The 14,997-nt window shown below is 34.0% G+C and overlaps 1 pseudogene; it reads right to left on the reverse strand.

Moving 5' to 3' along the window:
• LOC100789325 (uncharacterized) overlaps nucleotides 1-14,997 on the reverse strand; it is a 120,020-nt pseudogene continuing 105,023 nt past the window's right edge.

Consider the following 14,997-nt stretch of genomic DNA (forward strand, 5'->3'; position numbering starts at 1 on the left):
TTAGAGTGATGCAATAAACTTAATGATGAGATCCACCATCTCAGCATCATAACCAGGCCTTTCCATCTGGAAATGGCCTACCCCATCGATTAAATGTGTTTCTACACATCCTGCTGCAAAAGTAAGCTTGTTCCTCAACTGCTTTACACTGGTGAATCCATCTTGTGTTCCCATAATGAAGAGTTTTGGTTTTGGTGACTGTAGGATGGCTTTGAGGTGTCATCCAAAAAGGATTAAGGCATTCATTCTGAATGGATAACCTATGCTTACATAACCAATGACTTGTTCAATCTGATCAATGGCAGACCCTGCTATAGGTGCACCTATAATAAAAGAAATAACTCAAATATGTGGCAACTCTTTCAGTCTTGAACATTGATGCAACACATGGTGCGAATTACTACATCTCCTAAAGCAGCTCGTGAATGAACTGGGGGAAATTGTCACAGACAAGAAGCATGTGGATTAACACCACAAGTCTAACTAACAGTCCATGTAAACTCAAGCATGCAAAATTAGTTGGATATTATTTCAACACTCAAAATGGGAAACAACTTGATATGCAAATCCATCTTTATTGAATCGAAGAACAAAAGATATATACTTCCTTTCAACTCTTGCAAGCTTCAAACCTGAGAGTAGATAGAGTTGTCATTGCATTTTTTAATTCGCATGGAGTGTTTATCCAAACATCAAACAACTTTCAAACTTGGAAGGCATTAAGATTAAAACCCTCAAACTAAACTTATCAGCAATGCAACAAGTAACTAAGGCATCCTTTCCAAATTTGACATAAGGATGGTTGGAATAACCAAAATGTAATCAGCGAGACAGACAATGTTGTTGCTGAAGTAAAAAATCACGAACGCGGTTGAACTTCATGAGGTGTGGCAGTCATTGACTTAAAAGGTTTATCCGGGGTGTCCCACGCAAACCTCCCAGGATACAACATGAACGTAGCTACGGTTATAGAACTCGCAAAGAAAAAATGATTGACCTGGGAGTAAAGAGGGAGAAGGCTTAATAGAGGAAAAGAGAAAACAAAGAGAAGCAAAGAAGAAGGAAAGAAGAAAACAAAGAAGAAGCCAATGGTTTCATTTCCTTTTAAAATCATTATAAAAAAAAAACTTCAGCCAACTTTTTTTTCTTTTATCACCAACAATGAACCTATAATTGCCATTGTCCCCCTCTTGATTTTCACTTTTATTGGCATTAGTAGGAAATTTGAATTTAAATGTTATAACTTGTCCATTTAATTAAATATTTTTTAAGAAAATTCTTTTGAAATAATTATTAAAATTACAACAACAACCCCACATATTTCAAAATAATAAATTACATTTATTAAATAAAAGAAAAAATCTGGGTCAACATGAGGTATAATGCATCGAACCTGGTATAGAAAGCTATAGGAACCAGACCTAGACATATAGGACTTACACACAATGTAGTTGGTGTAGCAAGCTATATGAACAAAAAACACTTAGCATGTGATAGTGGTCTACCAATCACAAGACACCTCCACAGTCTTTGTTGTTATCAATGTGTTGCGCTATTAGGCCATACGCGTGCCCGATATGCATTAGTGCTCTAGAGATCTCGCCAAGATCTCTTGCAAGTGGCCCCACTTGACACTGATATAGGTGATTTCATCAAGTGCATGCTGCAAATCATACACCACCCATAAAGGATATGAAAATCATTAAAAACTTTATAAGATGTAAAACTTTCTCAAACATGTAAAGTTTACTATAAAATTTATCCTCTCATTAATGCAGCTCTAACACTTTCTCACACCATAGGAAAGGACTAAAAGAAAATTGATAGAAATCAATTTGAGTGTTAGCATAACTAACAAGTGACTTGTTTTTACCCATATGAACCTTCTTCATAGGATCTCCAGTCACAAAGGTTGGGTTACCATCACTTGTTTGTTTTCAAGTGGCTTAAGTCCCATTCCCCTCGATTTTCTAATATCATATTCCTCCCTAAGGGTTTTGTTAAAAGATCTGCTAAGTTTCCTTTTGACTTCACATAATCTATGGAAATTGTTCCATCTTTTAGCAATTGCTTAACCATATTATGTCTCAGTTGTATATGTTTATTTTTTCCATTGAATGTTTTATTCTTAGCCACAACTATTGCTGACTTGGAATCACAATGAGTGGATATTGATGGGGGTTGGTTTCATTCCCAAAGGAATGTTAGCTAAGAAGTTTTTCAACCACTCAACCTCACTACCAGCCATTTCTAGAGCAACAAACTCTGACTCCATTGTTGATCTAGCAATAATAGTTTGGACGGCTGATCTCCAAGCTACTGCACCACCACCAAGAGTAAACACATAACCACTAGTAGATTTTGTCTCCTCTGAATCAGAGATCCAGTTACCATCACTATACCCTTCAAGTACTATGGGAAATCCACTGTATTCAATACCATAATCCATGGTACCTCTCAGATATCTCATGAATCTAACAAGTGCATCCCAATGGTCCTGATTAGGACCATGGGTATATCTACTTAATCTGCCTACTGCATATGCAATATTAGGTCTAAAAAAGTTCATCAAATGTAGTAAGCTCCCAATGATTTGGGCATATTGAGTTTGAGCAATTCGTTCTCCTTTACTTTTCTTTAATTGAGAGTTAGCATCATAAGGGGTACTTACTGACTTAAAGTCATAATATTTATACTTTCTAAAAAGTTTCTCAACATAATGCTCTTGGGATAGTAATATACTATCTCCCTTCCTTATAATTTCAACTCCCAAAATAATACTTGCTTCACCCATGTCTTTCATATCAAATTTAGATGCTAAGAAAGATTTAGTTTTAAAAACTATATCATTGCATGTACCAAAAATAAGCATGTCATCCACATACAAGCATATAATAACATGATCATTATTCACAGACTTTGTATACACACATCTATCAACATCACTACTAGAAAAACCATCAACAAGTAAAGTCTCATTAAATTTTTCATGCCATTGTTTAGGAATTTGTTTTAAACCATAGAGGGATTTCAAAAGTTTGCACACTTTGTTTTCTTAACCATCCACCACACACCCCTCAAGTTGAGTCATATATATCTCTTCCTCTAAATCACCATTCAAGAAACTTGTCTTAACATCCATTTGATGAATCACTAACTTATGGATTGCAACTGAGGCTATCAAAATCCAGATGGAGGAAATCCCGGTAACAGGTGCAAAGGTATCAAAAAAATCTATGTTAGGTTTCTGAGTAAACCCTTTAGCAACCAACCTTGCCTTGTACTTATCTATAGATCCATCAGGGTTATGCTTTCTCTTAAAGATCCATTTACATCCAATAGGATTTGCACCCTCAGGTAGATCTACTAAAGTCCATGTATTATTCTTTTTAATAGAGTCAATTCCAGTCCTAATGGCTTGCTCCCAAAGGTTTGCATCTGAAAAACTAATAGCTTCTGAAAACTTAAGGGATCATCCTTAATAAGATATGTATGAAAGTCATCTCCAAAAGATTTTTTTGTCCTATGTCTTTTACTTCTCCTTAAATCCATGCTTAAAGGTTCACTATAGGTTTCAACTAGTTGTTCAAGACTAGAAACGGTACTGGAACTAGTCCTAGACCTCAAAGGGAAAACGTCCTCAAAGAATTTGGCATTCTTAGTCTCTATGATGGTGTCACACTCAATCATATAACTCTTAAGAACTAGAAATCTATAGGCGGCACTATGTTCAACATAACCAATAAACAAATAATCATAAGTCTAAGATCTTATTTTCCTTTTCTTTGGATCGGGTAACATCACTTTGGCTAGGCACCCCACACTCTCAGATATTTGAGGTTTGGTTTATATCATGTCCATAACTCATAAGGGCTCAAACATGTTTCTTATGTAGAATTCTATTTTGTAAAAAACAAGTTGTCAAGAGGGCTTCACCCCAAAGGTTGTTAAGAGTAAAGGAACTAACAAGTAAAGCATTCATCATTTCCTTAAGGGTTCTATTTTTCCTTTCAGCTACTCCATTTGACTCAGGTGAATATGGGGGGTTACTTCATGAATTATACCTTCTTTTTCACAAAATTCATTAAACAAAATATACTCACCACCCCTATCAGATGTTAGCCTCTTGATTTTTCTATTCAATTGGTTTTCAGCTTCGGCTTTATAAGATAAGAACATATCAAACACTTCATCTTTGTGTCTAATTAGATAAACTTTAGTATATCTAGAGTAATTATCTATAAAGGTTACAAAGTAACTTTTAACTCCTCTTGTCTTAGTTTGTTTTAAATCAACAAGATCAGAATGAATTAAGCCTAGCAATTTAGTTTCACATTGTACAAAAGGACATGATTTATTAGTTAATTTTGATTCAACACATATTTCACATTTCTTACTTTGTTTGTCATGCATGTTAATTAAAACTAGTCATTGCAATTTCATAACATATGTTGGATTAACATGTCCTAATCTAGCATTTCGTATATCATAAGAATCAATCAAGTAAGCAGAAAAAGATGCATTATCATTAATCACTTCAGAAACATTGAGTACAAAGAGACCCTGATCACAATAACCCTTTCCCACAAGTACATATTTCTTGGTCATAATTATCTTATCAGACTCAAAGGATATCTTTATCCCAACCTTTCCCAACAATGCTACAGAAACAAGGTTAACTCTGATAAAGGAAACATGTAGCACATTATTCAAAGCCAGTGTTTTCCCATATGTGAGCTTGAGAAGAACTTTTCCCTTTCTTTGAACTAGAGTAGTTTTCGAATTACCAAGATAAACTTGTTCTTCTCCATCCTCCACAATAGTGTAGGAGGTAAACATACTCTTATTAGCACATATGTGCCTGGTAAGTCCAAAGTCTACCACTCATTTGTTCACATTGGTGACAACATTCACTTGAGAAATGACCGCAACAATAATATCATCTCCCTCAACTAGGTTAGCCCTAGTCTTAGGAGGATTGTCATTTCTCACAACTCTGTACATGCACTGAGGAGCAAAATGTCTTGGCTTCCCATAAACAAAACATGCTCCCTTTTTTCTTGAAAGAATGATTAGAAGCAGGAGCACGTGAGATGGGATTAGAAGGAGTAGCGTGTTGATTATTATATTTGTACTTATTCTTGTTATTGTGATCAATTTTGTTGGCATACCTCTTATGAAATGGTTTGTCTTGTACCATGTTTGCTTTGGCATACCTTGTTGTAGCACTTTCCTTCTTATTTGTATCTTCAATGATAATGTGGGTGATAAGGTCTGACAATGACATATGTTTGTGCCAGTGCTTTAACTGTTGTTTATAGTCTGTCCAGGACTCTGATAGCTTCTCAATCAGGAGTTCAGAAATGAACTCGTCATGTAGAGAGATCTTTTCAGTCTTTAGGTCTTCCAACAGCTTGTGGTATTCGTTGATTTGTACCTTAATGTCTTTTTCTTCGTCATGGTCCAATGGTAGTAGTTGGTGATGATGAATCTCTATCTGACCACGTCCTTGATAGTGTATTTGAGCATGAGAGAGTCCCATATCTCTTTGGATTCCTTGTAAGAGCAGTAGACATCGAAAAGATCATTAGACAAGGCACTTAACAAAGTGTGACAGCATACCTTATTGGCTTGAACCCATTGTTGAAGTTGACTGGCATCAGTAGCGGCATCAGGTTTGGGAGTGGAAAGAACAAAGACAACTCCATGCATGTCCAACAAGGTATGAACGCGTTCCTTCCAGCGATGAAAATTTTGGCCAGTGAAGACCTTAATTTTTGAGACGTCAGGCAGCGACTTAGCAAAGATTATCGTCGATGGCATGGGGTTGGAAGCGTCGACAATGTAAACAGGTTTTGCGGCTTCATCCATGAAAGATAAACCTTTTAGATTGTTGTTGCTAAAGTCGAAAATCATGAACGCGGTTGAACTTCCTGAGGCATGGCAATCACTGACCTAAAGAGTTTATCCGCGGTGTCCCACGTAAACCTCCGAGGATACAGCAGGAACGTCTTACAGAACTAAGGTTATAGAACTCGCAAAGAAAAAATGATTGACCCGAGAGTAAAGAGGGAGAAGGCTTAATAGAGGCAAAGAGAAAACAAAGAGAAGCAAAGAAGAAACAAAGAATAAGCCAAAAAGAAGCTAATGGCCTCATTTCCTTTTAAAATAATTTTTCAAAAATAAAAAACTCCAGCCAACTTTTTTTTTCTTTTATCACAATAATGAGCCTATAATTGTCATTGTTCCTCTCTTGATTTCCACTTTTATTGGCATTAATAGGAAATTTGAATTTCAAAATTTGAATTTAAATGTCATAACTTGACCATTTAATTAAATATTTTTTAAGAAAATTATTTTGAAATAATTATTAAAATTACAACAAAAAGCTCAAAATTTATTTATGAAACATACAGCTAGGAGCTAATCAAGCAATTTATATTTGATATACTAAAACAATAAGCCCAGTTCAAATATTATTAAAAAAAAAGACAATTTTTGTTTAAAAAAAAGACACCTTTTTTCACAGTAAAAATTTAAAAGAATACGCTAGTAATTTAATGATACATGTAAGATATGTAGGTAGAAAAAGCGGATGGGATGTGTTAAACAATAAATAGATTGACATAAGAAAAGTGAGAGATCTGAGAATGAAGCATACTTATAGAAGAACCAAGCAACAAAATCCTAGGAACAGAGAAAGTGTTGGAAAGGCAGTTGCAGACAACAATGACATCCTTAACTTCGGAGAAGCCGGTGAGAGAAGCCCTACTGGTGGACTTGCCAATGCCTCTCATGTCAAAGGTGACAGTTGTGTAACCATTGAGAGCCAAGCCAGAAACGATTCCTTTGAGGAGACCCTGGCAACAACCCAAAATAGAATACAGGTGCACCGTTCACTGTGTTGGTGACTGCACTGTCCAAATCACGCCCCTCGTCTTCGTCCGTGTCGGAATCGTTGAGTAAAATAACCGAACCCAAAGAAGGTGCCAAACAATGTCGTTTCTTGGCCTCTTCTTGGTGACAATCAAAGTCTCCAACACTTCTTCTTTTACGCAAACATCCATGGCTGGCTAAAACGGGAGATCAAGATTCAACGAACGTGAGGGCGGCATTCGAAGAGAGAAACAAAGAGAGAGTGAAATCAAATCTGGATGTGCAAAATTAAATATATATTTAAACTTAAAGACAGTTTTCAAAAATCGTCTTTGTATCCCTGCTTTCTATGACGATTTTACAACGAAACCATCTTAAATAATTTTCAGTTAATTTCAAAAATACCGCAGCCTAGTCTACTAAGACAGTCTTATAAGTAACTGTCGTTGTAGAGTTCATTTGAAGATGGGTTTTTAAAATCATCTTTATTGGAGAAGCATTATATTTACGAAAATGTCACAACGTAGCCTACTAAGACGGTTTTGTCACAACCGTCGTCAAAGGTATGTCGTAAAAAAACCTTTTTTTAGTAGTGTAATAAAAAAAAGGATATCTATTCAAAGTAAAACATATCAAAAGAAAAAAATGAAAAACATATATTTTCTTTAAACAAAATGCTTACACATGTGTAGTACCACTTTGTCTAATATTTAACAACTATACACTTAATTAAACTTCTTGTAGGAATTAATGATGGCAGCAGTGGACAATCCAGCAAATGCATCTGAATGGGCATTAGCAGAAATGATAAATCAGCCTAAATTGCTTCAAAAAGCCATAGAAGTATTAGACAATGTGGTAGGTAAGAAGAGGTTGGTCCAAGAATCAGATATTCCTAAGCTCAACTTTGTGAAGGCTTGTGCAAAAGTATCTTTTCGCCTTCATCCCATTGTGCCTTTTAATATTTCCCATGTATATATGAAGGAGACAGTGGTAGCCAATTACTTGATACCAAAGGATAGTTATGTACTACTAAGCATAAGGGGTCTGGGGAGAAACCCTAAAGTTTGGAATGAACCACTCAAGTTCAAGCCAGAACGCCACCTCAAGAATGATGGGTCTGATGTAGTAGTTTTGACCGAAAACCAAATTTAAGGTTCATAACATTCAGCACGGGAAGGCGTAGTTGTCCTGGAGTGATGCTTGGTACCACAATAACTGTAATGTTATTGGCTAGGTAACTCCATGGCTTCCTTGGAGTGCACCTCCTAATGTGTCAACCATTAATCTTGCCGAGTCCAAGAGGAATATGTTTCTTGCTGAGCCACTTGTGGCAGTAGCAAAACCAGGATTAGCAACAGAATTGTACACCATGAAATTGAGTGAACATTTATGAGGGGTAACCTTATGCATAAAGCATTAAGCAACAATGATGTTTAGATAAATAAGATGAACAATCGCCAAATACGAGTGTCATGTAATTTATTACTATCATGTATTGTTGAGTGTGAAGAAGTGCTCAAAATGATTGACGAGTTCAAGCAACAATAATGTACTATAATAAAATGTATTGGAAATTTCCTGTTGGCTATTAATCTAAAGTGGCTTAATAAACCTTTTTTTTCTTTATAAAATAGGGATTTTTGGTTTTTGTCCTTTAATTATATTTTTTAGTTTGATCTATGTTAATTTTTTTTTTAGTCACCAACTTTCGTATTTTTTGTTAAGTGTAACGGTGATGACATTATATCACATGTCACGTTATAATTTAAAAAAGAACACAAAATTAAAAAATGATAATATCATCAAAAGTGTGTTGTGTCATTGTGATATCGTATTCATTGATTAAAATAAAAAGTGAAATATTAAAGGGGACTAAATAAAAATAAAAGATATATTTACAAAGGATAAAATATACAGGAATAAAACAAAAATAACATATTTGCAAGAATTAAAAATTAATATATATATATATATATATATATATATATATATATATATATATATATATATATAGCAAAAGTGACATATTTGTAAAAAAAAAGTATTTAAGCATTAAATTAAATCTGATTGATAAATAAAGATAACTTGAAAAATAATTGACCCAAAAGTGCTACCTTTTTTCATCTTTATTTTATTTTATTAATTATTTTAATTTAAATTATTTTTCTTGTCCTTTTTGCTTAATTTTTAGAACTAAGTCACAAAACTAAAAAAAAACTAAATTAGAGTAAATCAAACTAAACATACCTCTGTGTTATTTAATTTTTTACTGTTATTATTATTTACTTTATAGTTTTTCTTTTAGTTTCTTTATTTTATTTTTAATTTTTAATTATCCAGATGAAATTAGATATTCACAAACAATCTACCGAGAAAATATATATAACAGCTTAACACGTTTTTGCAAGTTATGATGCATATTATTCACACAGTATATTAAAACATGTACTTTTTTTTATAATAATAACTTTTTGAATCTGCAACATCATTTTTTTTACTTTGGTCTTGGATCAGGAATCTTTATAAATAAAACTATGGGTGATAATTCTAAGATTTTCTAAGATTTGATTTTTTAACTTTGTTGCTGGACATCTAATATTACACTCAATTTTCACTTTAACGAATTTTGGGGTTAATCATTAATGATAATTCTGATTTTTTTTTCATCTTTAGAAATTAAATAGATATAAAAAATTTATAACAAGTTATACAACCAACTACGATAGACCTTGGTTGCTCTAATTTAAGCGCCAATAGAAATCTGCATAAAAAACAAGCCAATATAAATTTTCAAATTCATTTACTGTAGTAGTGCATTTCTGCACTTAATGCAACAACAAAATAATCAACATTCATTTCCAATCTTTAACTATTTCTCCACATATATCATAAGGGTATACCTATAATAATTGACATATATTCTTATATTTTGGTGTCATTTTAATTTGGGACAATTAGTTGATGTTTTTTATGTTTTTGAATTTTATTTATGTTCATTTGAGTAAAGTTTGAATAAAAAAACTTGGTTTAACTAGGATTTGCTAGTATATATCTTTTATGTTTGATCCTAGTTTGTTTTCTTGTGTTTTTTGGAGCTTTGGGGAACAAGGACTAAACAAATTAAAGGAGATGCTCTCAGAGTGATTTTGATGCATCAAGGATTATTTGGTTCGAAGTCTAGAGTTTTGAAAGTTTTGCGGAGGCAAAAGGAGATTTATTTGGGAGTTTTGCAGCTTCCCACACCTGTGCAAGAAGTTATGAAGGAATATGTACACATATGCTGAAATTTGAAGTGGCTGAGAACTGTGTATCCGCACAACAAGATCCCGTGCACCTGTGCAGTGACCCCTACGTGAACTTCCATTTATTTTTTATTTTGTTTTGTATTGGGCGTAGAGACTCTATTTAACCCATAACTTAAAATAGGAATTTTCTAGTCTAGTCAAGGGTTACAAACGTTTAGTGAAAGGAGCAGAAGAAACTCGAGATGTGTGGAGGCAGCTTTAGATGTGTTTGGATTCTCCATTGTTCCTCCATCAAAAGCTTATCCTCCATGGCTATGAGTAGCTAACTCTTCTCTTCTGTTAGAATTTAATATAATTAGTTATTCTTCCATGTAATCGTTACATTTTTATTCAATAAAACATTGTTATATTATTTCTCTTCTATACCTAATGTGTGTTTTTGGCTTGATCACCTGCTTGCATGATCCTAATTAATTATTTATTGTAATTGGAAAATTCTTTTGATTTGTGAATTGGAGAGAACACCTAGTAATTTTTATGCCTTGGGATAGCAGTATATAGGCATTCCGGTCCCTGACTTTTGACTTCTTTTGCAAATTAGTCCCTATCTTTTTTAAATATAAAAAATAGTCTCTATCTTTACATAAGTTTTGTAAAATAGTTCTTGCCGTTAAATTTAAAAGTAATGTCGTTAGTAAGGTGCATTGTTGACAATTTTAGTGCCACATAGACTATCCAACGTGGCAAATTGTTCCAGATTGTGACAAGTAGACTAGACTTTGATGCAAAATTTAAAAAGCTGTCAAATATTTTCTTCTTCACTTGCTTCTTCTTCCTCAAATTAGGATTTGTAAAGCTTCTCTCCTCTCAATTCCAACTTGGTGGAGTCTTAAGTGTGTGTGTGTGTTTCTCCCTGGTCTTATTTGTCCCCCTCACTCCATCTTTTTCCTCCCCTCACTCCATCTTCTTCCTAGTGGGCTATGATTTCTCCATGTCTGCAAGTGGCAGTTCTTCTGCATTTTCTGGTAGAACCATTCGCCAATGCCACTATGGAAGACGTGCAGCTATTCGAACTGCAAGAACAAGGAGGAACCCAGGAAGGTTATTGATCGAGGCCGTACCCGAATCAAATAAACATTAAAAATGCAGTATTTAGGAAATGATCCTAGGTCGTCTCCCAACGAGCAATGGTCAACCAAACGTTCATAACAGATAGTGATAAAACAGTAACGAATTGGGGGTTGTTTGTTTTTTTAATTTAAACAGCGAGCAATTTTTAATTAGAAAATAACAGAATAAAACATGGTCTTTCCCCTTGATTCACAAGCAAGTCTCTTATCCTAGGTTACGAGAATTTATCCTTTATCAGTTCAACCACTTAATCCAACCTTAAATTAAATTACTAAGCGAAAAATAAAATAAGGTTATCATTATGTGATTAAGCAACACATACACCAATTAATCATGAACGAAACTGATCATTAAGCATAAACGTAAATTAAGCACAGAGACAATTAATCAAGCACTAAGCATGCATGGATTAATAGCTACAAATACAGAGTAATTAGTGAAGAGGAAAAACTGAGCAGAATTCAATAGTAATAATAAAACTTCAAAGATAGTTGTGCTTGATCTTCAAGAGAAAACAACGCTGGAGACTTAGCCTTCCATTAATCAATAGAAAACGAAATTGCAGATTGAAGCAGAAAATGAAATTTTATTGCTACGTGAATAGTAAAAACTGGAATTGCAAAATCTAAAATTATTCTTTCTCCCAAAATGAAAAGACTAAAAAACTAGAACCTTGGTGTTGTTATATAGGTTCACAGCCCCAAAGCTTACAAACCTGTTTTAAGTCCAAGCCCATAAATAAAATAAAATCTAGACAAGATAAGATAAGATTTGATAAAATAAAATCTAGATGAAATAAAATCTTGATAAGATAAGATAAGATAAAATCTAGATGAAATAATATCTAGATGAGATAAAATTTGGATAAGATAAGATTTGGTAGAATAAAATTGTCTGCTCTCTTCAAGTCCAAGCCCAATTCCGGATTCAAGCCCAATTGCTTATAATTCTCTTGAAATTAAATTAAAAACACAAAATCAGTAGGCCCAAATGATAAAACTGTATAATTAATTTTACAATTAAGGCTAATCAGTAATTAAAATGGTGACAAAAATGGTTAAGAAATAGGAGAAAATAATGACACGTCAAATCCCCCTCACACTTAGCCTTTTGCACTCCTGGGCAAAATCAAAAAGCAAAGCAAGGAACAAATCCAGAGACATTAAAGAGAAACAAATAGACACAAAAACAATTACATATTTCTCAATGAATCCCAAGGAATGAAAAGAATGGGTAACATCCAACACGTAAAGAGTTAAAGAATCAAGGCAGTCATGAAAATCATCCAAGCATCTCAAACATGGCAAGATAGTCAATCAGCTCAAGAATGAAAAATGATAAAGTCTCACCAGATATGCACTCTATCTCTCAAGTGTCTAGACTATTGTTTACTCTCAGAGCACCCATGAAAACAAACACCACATAGACTTGGCAAGACTCTAAAATTGACAACCATATCACAAACACATGCACATAAGGATCAAAAGGTCTTTTAAGGTTGTAACGGGGCCAAGGACAAGGTAGAGGAAAGTATGGGATAGTAGCTAAAACCCAAAGGAATAGAGGAGCAATGGGGAATAAGTGGGAAGTAAGAAAAAGTGATAAACCCCAAAACCAAAATTACAAATTAAGCTTTAAAAAGTAAACCCAAAACAAAATCAACCAAGTCCTCAAACCAATCCAAGTCTTCAAACCAAGACCTCATTTATTCAACTTCATTCTTTTTCTGTTTTTTTTTTTTTTGTTTTTTTTTTGTTTTTTTTTTGTATTTTTTTTTTTTGAACATGAACAATAGCAATTGAAAGCATTTGAAAAATAAAGCAACAATTAGGCAATATATGTATACATCATCAAGCATGGCCAATAAAAACATATCATCCAATGAAGCATACCCCCTCTCACACTTATTCCCAAAACAATTCCAAAGCTCCAAAATTCCTTTATAGTATGTTTGGATAGAGAATTTTAACTGAGGAAAGTAATTTATCAAAGAATTTGAATTTCTGTAATCTAGAACTCATTGTTTGGATGTTTTTTTGTGAAGAATTTAAAATTTTGAAATTTTAAAACAGAATTTTAAACAACTAAAAATCTGGAATTTCAATTTCCTTCTAAAATGTGAGAAATTGAAATTCTCTTCTTACACTTTTCTTCAAGGAACACAGTATGAGATTGTGGAACATCGATCGGGTCTGAACGTAGAAGAACACGTATGACTAACACATCAATCATATCTTTTCTTTTTTTTCATTCATTTTTTTTCACCCTTATAATTTTAACTTTTTTTTATCCAAACACAAAATTTTGAAAATAAAAGAATTTCAATTGAAGTATTTGAAGGGTAGGGTGAAATCATGGTTTTTCACTTAAGGTTTGTAATGAGCTTCAAAACAAAGAAAGGGGAACATAGGCTCAAAGGGGCTATCAAAGGAATTAATTCAAGGTAGGCTCATTTGACTAGAGGCTTATAAGAACAAAATGCCTAAATCATCTCCCAACATGCATGTGAACCAAGAAGTATCAACAAGAGTCAAGCTAAGGCTATTGTGCAAGCAATCAATAGGGCAAAACACACCGAATAAAATAAATGATGATGGCTCAAATTCTCACCAGGGGTAAATCTATCACTTTCAATTCGAACTTTCAAAACTAACTTGACATGTAGAGAAAAACAAGGGTTTCAATTCACAAAATGCCAAGAGACTCCTATTTCAAAAACAATTACCCATTACCTGTATATAACCCAAAATGCAAAGAGGAACATGCAATGTTGTACACAACATAAAACCAAAATAACAAAATTAACCTAGAAAAAAAAACCTAATAAAATTAAACTAGAATACCCAACAAAATTAAAGAACAATCTCCCCCCCCCCCTCACACTTAAACAACACATTGTCCTCAATGTAGCACAATCATAAGATCAAGAACAATCAACACAATCAATAAATTTGGACAAGTGCAATAAAAGTAAAGAAGGAGACAGAAAAATAACCAAGAGAAACATGCAATGTTGTACACAAAACATAAAACCAAAATAACAAAATTAACCTAGAAAACCCCAAACAAAGTGAAGTAAGGAGGTCTCCTCCACCATTACATCCACTAAGAAGGGATTTGTGAGGAATGGTTTCAGCCGGTGTCCATTGACCTTGAAGCTCTTATCTGTGGATTCACTTTTGATCTCAACTGTATCATAAGGAAAAACATTAGTCACCACAAAAGGACCAATCCACTTTGACCTCAACTTACCACTCATGAGTTCGAGCCTAGAGTTATAAAATAAAACTTTATGTTCAACCACGAAGTCCTTTTTAGCTATTAGGCTGTCATGGAACTTCTTGGTCTTCTCCTTGTAGAATATGGAATTCTCATAGGCTTCTAAATAGATCTCATCTAGCTCAATTAGTTGCAACTTCCTTTCCTCTCCAGCCTGATCATAGAGAAGTTGCAGGTCTTTACAGCCCAGTAGGCTCTATGCACTATCTCTACAGGAAGATGGCATGCCTTGCCAAAGACAACCCGATAAGGAGACATTCCTATGGGTGCTTTGTAGGCAGTCCTATGCGCCCAAAGAGCATCATCTAGCCTGGTGCTCCAATCCTTTCTGTTCAGCTGCACAATCTTCACCAAGATCATTTTTATCTCCCTATTTGAAATCTCAGCCTGCCCATTAGTTTGGGGGTGGTAAGGTATGGAAATTTTGTGCACGACCCCATACTTTTTTAGCAAAGCATACATG

This window comes from Glycine max, chromosome 11 (assembly GCF_000004515.6).
Source record: "Glycine max cultivar Williams 82 chromosome 11, Glycine_max_v4.0, whole genome shotgun sequence".
Lineage (NCBI taxonomy): Eukaryota > Viridiplantae > Streptophyta > Magnoliopsida > Fabales > Fabaceae > Glycine > Glycine max.